This window comes from Pinus tabuliformis, chromosome 2_2 (genome assembly GCF_031772625.1).
Source record: "Pinus tabuliformis cultivar Carrire ecotype Pingquan chromosome 2_2, CPIR1, whole genome shotgun sequence".
NCBI classification, from domain to species: domain Eukaryota; kingdom Viridiplantae; phylum Streptophyta; class Pinopsida; order Pinales; family Pinaceae; genus Pinus; species Pinus tabuliformis.
In genome coordinates, this window is record NC_142300.1 from 747,340,893 (window position 1) to 747,354,041 (window position 13,149).

The window sequence follows — 13,149 nt, forward strand, 5'->3', positions numbered from 1 at the left end:
GGGCAGAGTTTGCAACCTCTGCTCCCTAAGTTTATTAAACTCAGTCAACGCCTCATCGTTGTATTTCATTATGGAAAGCTGTTTGACTTGGCTTATTGTCTCGGCACCTACGAACAAGTCATCAAATATATCCTCTTGATGATCAACTTTTGTTAATTTTGCTTGTTCTAGGGCAATGTAGGCAGTTTTCTTTGGATCATAGAGTCTGCTTGGGAGAGTGGCCAGGGATAAAGCTTGGATTTTTGCTGCTTCTTTTTCTGCGTGCTTGTAATTAAGCAGAGTAAAAACCCCAATTCTTAAAGGAAAAGAGGGCCAACCTTTCTTCTTCTCTTCTTTGAGAGTTTGTGTGACACTGTCGGCCATAATCTGGTAGCAGATTTCTCGGGCTAACAACTTGTCTGGGATATACAAAGGGAGGACATGTGGCCTAGCCTTACTCCCAAAAACTCTGATATAGGAGAAATACTCTTCCCCAAACCAACTCGCTATGGAAGGTAAGTCAAAGGAGGCTTCATAAGAAATTCTGGAAATGGGTCTGTCAAAAATAGAATAGTAAATGGGCGCCATGAAACCATTACAAATTTGGTACAGGTGGTCCTTGTAAGAGGACTTCCACAATTTCTGATGGTATAAATGAATGGGTGTTGGATCCTGGGTGGTCCATCTCCAACCGAGGACAGGAAACTCAGAATTAAGACACAGGGTATCCATAATGTAAGCAGAATAATAGAATGGAGGGATTTTCCTTTCGGAGACTATAGTTTTGTTTCTGAATTCACGAACAGCTACGACCAATTTATCAGAAAGAATAGTGGCCCAGTCCATGATTATAGAATTGATAGTCGCTTCCATTAGGGGAACCATGTCAATATTGATATTAACAGAGTCATGTAATCCCCACAATCTACACATCATAATCCCCGCATAGCAATAGGGAGAAGCCAGAGAAACGTTGGAGTACTTACCCGAACTTTCATGCTTGTGCTTGGCTGGGTTCTGCCTCCAATCTCGGAGGGGTTCGGATGGTGATTCATTTTCTTTTGCGAATTTCTCCACGAAGGTTCTGTTGTAGACTAGCTCCGGTTCAGGCAGATGATACATTCGCCTCAGGTCATCAGGCTTGAACGACCCGAAAATCCTTCCGTCCCTTGTATGGAAAGTTCTATCAGTGATGGGGATTTCTTCGATTGCCCAGCGCACCACGTCTGTGTAAGGGAGAACCTGCTCTCTGGCCGCTATTCTGTGTAAAAAGTAGTCGGCCAAGTCTTTGAGCATTGCATCAGACTTCCTTAATACATCTACACTAGCCGTTCTCACTGTCACTTTTGGTTGCTCGACCTCCAACAGATTATATATGCCTTGCCATGTGGTCCTATGAAGACCAGCGCACGTAGTGTCCGAGATTAAGCCTTTCTTTGAAATTGGAGCAGCTTGACCTGCAACAGATGTTGTAGTAGAACCAGAACTCCTCTTATTTTTCTTCCCCATCATGTTCAGGCTTTCTTCAACAAACGAACTCTACACAAGTGCGAGAGAAATCGTAACACGAGGAATAATGAAGACAAAGCATAATTGGAAAGGTATATATCACTTGAAGCATGGCGCTATTAATCTTCAAAAAGTGGCTGCGGATCCAATCACTGGTAAGAGATTGCATATGCATTAATGTTGATTTTAAGGCTTGCTACCCATTAAATGACCATTTACGCTGTTATTCAGTTGAATGACCACCCAACGCGTGCAACAAATATGATATGCCTTAGACGCAAGTATTCGTTAATCGAAGGGGCAAGGTTATTAAATACGCATGCATTACCTTATCCCTGCATTTAACGGCATTTTGAAATCTGCGCCTTATCAACCGGATTTAAATATAACTTTAAAGCTTAAAACAATCACTTTTTGAAAATGTCGATTACCGATGAACAATGTCGCATCGCATGGGGGGAGAGTGTTACATTATCGTTTGAAAGTAGCCCTGGCGAACGCCGATTGCGATATCGCATTGGACTAGCATATGAACACATTACCAGATACAATTTAAGTGATTTGCCGAACTCCGATAGCGAATTCGCATCGCATCAGGGAAAGAGGTGGGCGCCTTATAAAAATGCATGGGATACCGCCGACGGCCGATAGCGATATCGCATCGGGTCGGGGTTTATAACTTAACGCGTTTTCTCATAAGAGGCAGTGCCGATAGCCGATCGCCGATATAGCGTCGCATCGGGGTGTGAGATATGTGTTGTTTTTGTGTATGCCATGAATACCGCCGATTGCCGATAACGATATCGCATCGGCAAAGGCCAAAGTGCCGTTTAAGTGCGCCTCTCTTGTCATTGCGATATGCGATCTTGCGATCGCTTTATCGCAATAACAAAAGATTGTTTTATTTTGGTAACATTGTTATTCGAAAAAGGCTTCATTTTACATACTTATTTGATTATCATGGCTTTTTCGAACAAATTCATTAATACCAATTAATTTCTAAAAGGGACCCATTTCATATGTTGATTATTTGTAAAAACAGATGATATGAAATGGGGGGTTGTTGTAGGACACAACATGTCTCTAGAGGTTATGTAATGGAAATACAGACTTTTCCTTCCATTTACTTACCTCAACAAGGTGACACCCGGATTTGAACTGGGGATGGAGGATTTGCAGTCCTCTGCCTTACCGCTTGGCTATGTCGTCGAGATATGGGAATCCTATGGACAGATTGAATCTTTTGTCCTTTCAAGTCATTCGTCCATCCTTTAAGTATAGTATGATATGTATGCTAAAGTCAACCATAAAGGAAATGGATCTAATTTGTTCTCCATCTTTCTTTCGATCTGACTATTTTCATTAGGAAATTTTCTAAGTCAGATTAACATTTAAGAATGGTTTGATTCATTCGTTCATAGCTCCATTTCACGTGGTTGGAAGAAAGTATCAAAGTACCTCTTCCTTATCCTTTTTTTTTTTTAATTGGAAGTATGTCTGGACACGGGTAGAATTTCATGGGATATACATCCGAATCTACATATACATCCGAATTTTTTTGTCGGATTGATCCATATAGATAAATCTGGAATAATTGAATAGATTTTTCTACAGATGGGAAACTTCCAATGCAATTAGATGAAAATGAGGGAGCGTTTACAATCCCTGAATTTGGTAAGATACAATTTGAAGGATTTTTTCATTTTATCGATCAGGGCTTGATGGAAGAACTTCATAATTTTCCAAAAATTGAGGATATAGATAAAGAAATTGAATTCAGGATTTTTGGTAATGAATATGAATTAGCAGAACCTTTCATCAAAGAGAGAGATGCTGTATATCAATCCCTTACATATTACTTTGAATTATATGTACCAGCAAGATCGATTCGGAGGAGTAGTAGGAAGATACAGAAAAAAACTGTATTTCTCGGAAATATTCCTTTAATGAATTCCCATGGAACATTTGTAGTAAATGGGATTTACAGAGTCGTGGTTCATAAAATATTAATAAGTCTTGGTATTTATTACCGTTCGGAATTAGACCATAATAGAATTATATATATATATATATATATATATATATATATATATATATATATATATATATATATATTTATATATATATATATATATATATAATATATTTATATATATATATATATATATATATATATTATATATATATATTGGCACTCTGATTTCAGATTGGGGAAGAAGATCGAAATTAGAGATCGATGTGGGAGAAAGGATATGGGCTCGTGTAAGAAGAAAACAAAAAATATCTGTTCCAATTCTATTATCAGCTATGGGCTTAAATCTTGAAGAGATTCTAGACAATACTCGCTATCCCAAAAGATTTTTATTTTTATTGAAGAAGAAGGATAGGTGGGAGCAGGAGGAATATCTATGGTCGAGGGAAAAAGTCATTCTAGAGTTTTATAAAAAAACTCTACTGTATAAGTGGTGATTTGGTATTTTCCAAGTCTCTATGTAAAGAATTGCAAGAAAAAAATTTCCGACAAAGATGTGAATTGGGAAAGATTGGTCGACGAAATCTGAACCAAAAAATGAACCTTGATATACCTGAGAACGAGATTTTTTCATTACCACAAGATGTATTGGCTGCTATGGATTACCTTATCGGGGTGAAATTTGGAATGGGTACACTCGATGATATAGATCACCTCAGAAATCGATGGATTCGTTCTGTAGCAGATTTATTACATAATCAATTTAGATTAGATCTAGGTTGTTTAGAAGATGCAGCTAAAGAACTATACACAGAGCAACCAAGCGCAGATCAACTCCTCAGAACTTGGTCACTTCAACTCTATTAAAAAACACTTTTCAAGATTTTTTTGGTTCACACCCCTTATCCCAATTTTTGGATCAAACTAATCCATTGACAGAAATAGCTCATGGGCGAAAATTGAGCCATTTAGACCCTGGGGACTTAACAGGGCGAACTGCTAGTTTTCAGACACGGGATATTCATCCTAGTTATTATGGGCATATTTGTCCAATCGATACGTCTGAAGGAATGAATGAATGCTGGACTTGTTGCATCATTATCTATTCATGCAAAGATTGGTGATTGTGGTTCTTTATAAAGTCCATTCTATAAGATCTCCGAGAGATCGAGAGAAGAACATATGGTTTATATACTACCGAGAGAATATGAGGATGAATACTATCGAATAGCTACGGGAAATTCTTTGGTGTTAAATCAAGGAATTCAAGAGGAACAAATTACTCCAGCTCGATACTGACAACAATTTATAGTTATTGCATGGGAACAAATCCATTTCAGAAGTATTTTTCCTTTCCAATATTTTTCCGTTGGAGTTTGCCTTATTCCTTTTCTCGAACATAATGATGCGAATCGCACTCTAATGGGTTCTAATATGCAGTGTCAAGCAGTTCCACTTTTTCGACCTGAGAAGTGCATTGCCGGAACTCAGTTGGAAGGTCAAGCAGCTCTAGATTCAGAAAGTGTAGCTATAGCTACACAAGAGGGAATGATCAAACAATAATCCGAATATGCCACTAGTGTTCCCTCAATTTTATGGTCTCTTTGGTAAAGATACCTATTCCGGATCGTTGCATTTCCTCCGGAAGACCTAAAGTAGAAAAACCATGAGTTAACATAGCACTTGGTGCGGTGATTGCACCTAACCACCGATCATCTCGACTCTGTACTTCTAGAAGTATTTGGAACACAGATGAACTCTAGGAAAGGAACATGAATGATTCATACAAATTACTCAACGGTAAATGTCCTGAATAAATCCAACGATTAATTAATAATCCCGTTGTATAAAGAAGAGTAACTATCATGCCCTTTCCTCCCGAACTACTTAGTCTTTCAATTCGATAAACTAAGGTTCCCCAATAAATGAGAGTGACAACCAAAATGAGAGAAAAAGAGATGTGAGCCAATATATGTTCTAAAGTTATGAATATCATAATAAACTCATTTATTTGTTTTATTCCCGAAGGAGATCTATGATGGAAAGATAGGATTGATCCATCACAATGAAAATAGATTGAACATATATTGTTACATAGGAATAAGTGATTGATGAGATCTTCCTGGAAAAATACCGCCACTCGGATTTGAACCGAGATGCTCTCGCACTGCTTCCTAAGAGCAGCGTGTCTACCAATTTCACCATGGCGGCTTCGTAGGGACCATACTAGCTTATTTACACCAGATCGTCAATGTTATGGAATGTGTCTAGCAAAGGGAGTGATCTGTGAATATAATATAAGTCCAAATAAGATCTAAGCTCGGGCATTAACATTTGAATCAATTTTATGTTGGTTTATAGTTATAACGGAGCATGGTGTAGCTTGTTAGTGCGCCATCTTGGGGTGATGGAGGTCGTGGGTTTAGATCCCGCTGTTCCGAAAGAGAATTGGAAATAGTCACATGCGTTATCGTACAAAGAATATATGTAAATTTTCGCTTATTTTGCTTACGATGGGAAGAATTGGAACAACTAGATTCCAAACAATAAATGGTTATACCATCACTTTCTAATTTTTTTTATTGGATGGTTTGATTATATACATATCTAGAATGAAACTATGTTTCTCATCCATGATCTCCCATATGATTATTATCATGTTAGACTTTCCAATTTTAGGGGAGACATCCAAATATATTTATAGCTCCGAATAATATTACATATAGGCTAATATTACCATATATAAGCTGTTAATGAATGAATTGATCCTATTCGACTTCAACAGTCTATCTAGGAAGAGGACCTAGAAACACTTCAATGCCTTGGTACTTGTAAACATCAGTGGCAGGTCACCTTGTGTTTGATAAGGGGTTTTGATTATTGCCTCCTGGTTAAACGATTCTACGAGTGTTCAATGACAAAAAAATAAATTCATACTTGTTAGATTGTACTGTGCATCTTGGAGACCATCACCATTATTAGTTTCCATCCTCGGGTCTATTAATGGTCTCCATTATTGACTGGTAATAAGACGATTTTGTGCATGTTCAACATCAACGCTTATATTCACATGTATTGATATGTGTTGTTGTGATGAAACATAAATTAAGACGTTGGGTAGAGGCTTGCATCACTCATCATTGTTTCCTCTCCCAAGTTGCATTTATTGTTTTTTTGGAGATAGCTCATCAGAATGATCCTATTGTGACATAGGTTATGCATTGTGCTTACCGTCGTCCAACGTTTGTCATATCTCTTTTATGAGAAAATCACTCTGACATAGCTACTAAGCGTGGGAATTCCTGAATTAGGACATGATTTTGGTTGTTTTATATATATATATATATATATATATATATAATTATATATATATATATGTATGTGTGTGTGGTGTGTGTGTGTGTGTGTGTGTGTGTGTGTTGTATCAGGTTTCTCGAACCGCCTGAAGCTTTGATCCTCTCTCTCTTTTTTTCCAAAGAAAAGGACAGTTAAATATCAAGTATTTTAGCCATCGTCACAACCTCTAATATCACACTTTAGGGGGCATCTGTTATATAGGAAAATTACCTCCTAATGAACTCAAAGGATAAGGACATGATGACTAGAGGTCTGACCAAGTTCATAGACCTAGTTGTCAAGCTAACACTGCTTAAACACTAGAAACCTGATTATAAAGCCTCCTAGCAAGGCTAAGGGTGCGTTAGTGCCCAATAACTCTATTTGTTACCTTGGGAAGAGCATTAGTGAACCCTAATGAGTTTTTATGGGTCAGGGGAACGAGTTGATTGAGAAAATATCCCTAGATTCTCTCCTATGTGAGAGGCATTTATTCCACTAAATTTTTGCAAACCACAAGCAAGATAGTGCTTTTGGGAAGACTTGAACCATGCAAGGGACAAATTCACCAAGCACATAAGTCAATGTTGACACCCATATTTTCCATTCCAAAAAATGTTATTACATTTTTTTATTAAAAACTTTAGATAAGGCCTTGTTAGAAAGACTGAAAACCCTATCATTTTCCCTACCTCATTAGAATTAACTAGGTATACATCCAAGTCATCTTCTGTCAGGCTACTAGGTGCTCATATTCATCAATTGCCATGTTTATTAGACACTTGAGGGTCGTCTTTTGCTCATCCTCCTCCACTATAACTTTTAGTAGAACAAGAATCATTTCCTGAACAAAAATCCTCTACTCACATTTGGGTTTTATTTTATTATATTCTTGGCAATTCCCCTTTTATCAAATCTATTTGAGAGACCAAGGAAATGGATTTTAGTAGAAATTACTTACTCAAATCTAAAGGATGAAGTAAATCCTTAGTTAGTAGATATCAGAAGTATAGATGAGGTTACAGATATTGGTTCTCTATATATTTCAAGCTTAAAAAAAATTATTTGTAGGTGACCAACATAGGAGACAATGATGCATTTGTGTATGAAATACATAAAATATTCAGGGAGATAACTCAAGCAACATTGTACAATCTTGACATGAATGATGGAAATTCGAGGGAAGTAGCTCAAACATTAAAAAGAAGTGGTTTCAAGGAAGTATATGCAATTGAAGAATTATTCCAAGGTAGTGATTGGTGGTAGGCAGTTAGAGCAATATTCTTTCCGAAAAAATATACATGTAGAAACTAGAAATGGTGCAACTATTTCTCAAGATCATAAAGTTCAGATCTCTTCCTTTGCAACTATAAACACGGAAACTCAAAAAATCTAAGAAATATGAATTCACAATACTAACATATTATTTTCACGCAAAATCTAGGATTCTTTCAACACCTCAATCTGTTATAATAGAACCTAATGTTGAGTCACTTTCATCAATCAAACCATTGTCTTAAATTTTTAAAATTATTCATTGCATAATTTACTTCTTCTTGGATTTTGAAGGGTGAATTTTGGTAATGATCTCCATTTTTGAGGATTTTTGGCTGTTTGAAGCAATTATATAATAATTAATGCCTTCCAATAAGGATACATTGGTACACAAAGAAATGGCTATTATTTTTATAGATGGTAATATTAACAGATAATGTCATGGATTTAAGAACATGGATCGAGAGAAAATAAGGAAAAGGCATGTATTTTTTCAAATAGATATAGGCACTGCATTCAACATCGAAATAAGCAATGAATACAATGCACACACTAGTTGCAAATTTCCTTCAATATACCCATTGACGGAAGTTCTCTCACATATGGGGACATAATGTTGAGCAATGGTATGAGTACAAATCAAAAATGATGATATTCTTCATCTCAGAAGAAGTTCACTTCAACATATGTTTTCTATTGATGCTCAACTGGAAAAACATAGAAGTGGGACTATTGATATTGTGGGAGGCATATACTACCCAAAAATTAGGAAGTTGGTTAGAAAGGTGGTCAGTCTAGTTAAGCACAATGGTAGTTTCGATCCCTTTTTATGGTATCCTTGGTGGATCTTACTATTTCAGAAATTACAGAGGTGGAAATGTTGTCATTGTAAAACCAACGGATGAAGAGTCCTTTGCTCCCAACAAGCCAAAAGACATTGTGGGAAATTTTTTGGGACAACCTAGTTTAAAGTGATGGGTTAGAATTGTAGAAAAAGTATCACAGAAGTTGCAACATACCTTCTAGATCATGTTTATTTTGCAAATTCCCCCTACTATGCCTATCAAAATAACAGAATTTATTTTAATGTAAACATAATGAATACAAGTGAGAAGGGAAATAAGGGACAAATTGTGAGTAAAATCACATTATTTCAATAGTTTGTCCCACATGATTATGACACTAATGACCATGGAACATCTAGTTTTTTAGTGGTATTTGTACATAGGATTGAATACAAGGTATTACGATACTTAATATTGATATACATGTACATAATATTCTTAGGAAGAATATAAAATATTAGGAAAATATCGACAAGGTGGAGGAGAATCATATCGTGACTCAAAAGACAACCCAAAAAATTCTGGAAAAGAACAAATATAGGGAAGAAATAAAAATGGATCTCAATTCACAAACCAACAATAATTTAAACTAATAATTAAAAGGAAAATAAAAGAGAAACAACATATTAGTAATTTATTGAGCCAACTAAAATATAGAGGGAAAAAAAAGAAATGCAGTTAGTAGTAATCCTTTAAGCAAAGTAAGAAATCAAATTCAATACCTATATATTGTACTCACATGCCAAAGGCTATGACAGTGAAATCATAACTTCAATATATATATATATATATATATATATATATATATATATATATATATTTATATAGGAAGGAAAAAATAACAATGAAACTTAATGAATAGGTGCCAAAAGACACTATCTCTCAGATGTGTTGTCCATGAATTAAATATTTTAAATTTTTACCCACATGTGCATGAAAAATATCACGTGCAAAGAAAATGGTAGTAAATAAAATTATTCAATTGGGATTTTTTGGTTGTGAGTCATAGAGGAACCCTCCTAATGGAGGATCATAAGTCATTCTATGCTTATCTTCATATCACAATATTTCTTTTAATGTTAGAATTGGTCAAGAAACTAACAAGTTATGTGAATTTATCACTCTAAAAGCATATTTTGAAACTAGCAGGAGAATCATATCATGACTCAAAAAGGTTCAAAATACCTAACACTGGAGCATTGTAAATATTCTAGTTCAAAATCTGAAAATAGTTATTCTCGAATTACATTCCACTGAGACATTTTGGCTCCTCTAGTCAATACACTAAGATGCACTAGATTTTCTAAAAACTTCCTCAGTTCGTGAGCTCAATTAATCCTCTAAGCCTGGTAATTTTTTCTAAGCTCAATGAATTCATAAAAACTATTACATTTTTTGTTTCCTCCCCCACTATAAAGGCTGGCTATAATAGGTTGACTTGCAACCTGTGTTTTTTCATTTTAGCTTGCAATTTATGCTCTCAAATGGTTCAAAGCACAATGTTCAAGTTTCACTTATGCTTTTCCCAAGATATGCTTAAAATGAGAATGCCATTGATGATTGAGATAAATAATGGAAAAATAGTTCATGAAATGGTCTTATGATATCATTTTAAATTCATGAATATTTTGGATTATTTCATAATTTGAATGGAATTAGAAACCACTAATTTAGCTCGTGCATTGTTTTAAAATCAATATTCTATGTATGGTCCTCATTTGGACTTGATCATACTTGAATACCTAGACTAGACATGAACTGTTATACATCCTAAAGATGAACAGGAAGGTTATCAATCATTGGCAGAGGTTACATGATTTATATTGTAATTTTGTTAATGCTTGTATTTTTGTGCACTCACAAAGCTAATGTTTTGTGGTGCTATAAGCATAGATGATCCACATGGGGAGGCACCATATTTTATTGTATGTTAGTCTATGATGCCTTTCACATGCTTATTAATTTTTGAACTTTACAATAGTAATGTTCTATATAGATCAATGTTTAGCAATAAGGCTTAGGAATGAGGTCAATCCCATGTTGATATTTTCTTATTGGGGGAAACCCCTTGGCTCAAGGTGGTCAGGATCTTGGGGGTGGGCCAAAATCTAAAAAATTGAAATGTTATAAAAAGAGGAGAATACACAGGAAACAAAACCATAAATAAAATTTTTATTAAAAACAAATAAGAACTATAACAACTATGTTTTAGTGGACAATCAGTCCTTTAAAAAGTTAGGCTTGTTACTTGTATCATTTTTGAGTTACAATACCATGGGTAAATTCCATGGGTGGGTAAATACCATCGGAGGATAAAAACCATGGGTGGATGCCACTTTCCATTCAAATATTCCCCTGTGTATTAAGAGGAAATGATCCCCATTGTGTGAATTTTTCTCTTTAGAATTCTTTGTTGAATATAAAGAGCCAATGAAGAGAATGTTTTTGTGTGGTTGACCTACAACTGTGATGAACGAAGATATCAAGAGATACATTGTAATGCTTATGACCAACTGTCATATTTATAGTGTGCGTCCTAGAAAATGGAATCCGATGAATTGTGGGTTTGTGGATGACCCATAGCCATGACAAACAAATATCCAAGGATATAAATACCTTGTAATGCTTGTGACCAATTTTGATACTGACAATTTGTGGCCTAGAAAATGGGCTTCAATGACAAGGGTTTTGTGTGGTTGATACATAACCTTAGGTTTGTGGGTGACCCATAAATATGATGAAGGAGGGTCTGAGGATAGAGATACCATGTAATTATTGTGGGTCAACTAACCAGCTTACAATGAATCAACTAGGAAATGGACCTCAAGCTAGTTTGCTTGCCAGACTACTTGGTAGAAATATGGTAGCTTATCATTGTAAATTTTGACGATCCTAAATTAATTGATTTTGAAAATAGAGGTAGAATAAGAATATGATTGGAAATATCCTCACAAGGGCTTCAAGTGGCAACATTTTCTTTAGCTTTGGAGACCATAAAAATTGTGGAAGATACTATACAATGGCAAAAAATATGGAGAACATTATTTTTTTTCTTGCAAGGGTTCCTTTTACTTTGTCATGGGAGTATTGAAGGTGTAGTACCTATTGTTCTTAATGTTATAAATTTCTCAGCAAAATAGGTTGTATATTCAATTCTCTAACTACTAAACAATGCCGTCTTTGTATGTGAAGTTCCCGATACATAATGGAAAATAATCATACCACAACTTGATAGATTTTTGTGGGAAACATGAAATTATCAAAAAGATACCAACAAAAAATTCAACACCTATTGGAAAGAAATTGATGAAAGTTGCATTATCAGTCAAGGATGTTATTGTAGAAATGCAAGAACTTAGGGAAATAAAGGTTCTGTGGTGAATGCTGGAACAAGTAGCATGTGGAAAACTAGAGTAGAAATAGGAAAAATATCTACAGAGGATCAGTTGCACCAAAATTTGACTAGCTTCATTTTTGTACTGTAGAATTAAGTTCAAACACCCTTATTATCTGGGTCCAGAATTTGGCCTAATATACTTTTTGAGGTAAATTCATGAAAATGCTTCTTTAATGCCATGAGATCAATGTCTTTTACATTCTCTAGTCGGGGAACCCATCTCAAAATATTTTCTTCCCCTTTTCCCATGAATGGAATAAAATACTTCATGGTAACTTTGATTCCCATATCTACAAGGAAATCCACAAAGACCTGGAGAGACACCTCTTTACTTTTACAAATAATTCCATCCATGTCAAATATAACAACACTGACTTTCTCATCCCATATCATTTACTCTGGATGATGTCTAACAGACTGCTCCAAACTAGCTATAACTCCCTCTCCATCTTTAGCAACACAACAATAGAGCTTGGAATATTCTTTATTCATTATTTCCCGTCTAGATAATTTAGAAACCCTCAGTGGCATTGGATAGAAATCACTTATGTAAATGTGTCATTCATAATTGTAATTTAGACAAGGGAATGGCACATTTCCATGGAAAAATTAATGGGTTAGCCCTTGTTTCAAGGCTTCTTTTTGTTTCATAATTTAGCCTTACTTTCCTAATCTTTGGCAAATCAGGAGGTGATGATAGGGAACTTGCTATGGTCATGCCATGCATATATCGGCCTCTGAAACCATTGAAACCTTTCAGCCCAACTATCCACGAGCAAGTATGTCCTAAGTAAGAATCGTATGGGGAAATGTTAAAGCTTCTTCATATAGGAATA

General features: G+C 35.4%; 1 pseudogene; it reads right to left on the reverse strand.

Annotated features, from left to right (window-relative positions):
• Positions 1–12,422: 12,422 nt before the first annotated feature.
• Positions 12,423–12,915, reverse strand: LOC149194835 (protein SUPPRESSOR OF QUENCHING 1, chloroplastic-like; annotated as a pseudogene).
• Between the last annotated feature and the right edge of the window lie 234 nt (positions 12,916–13,149).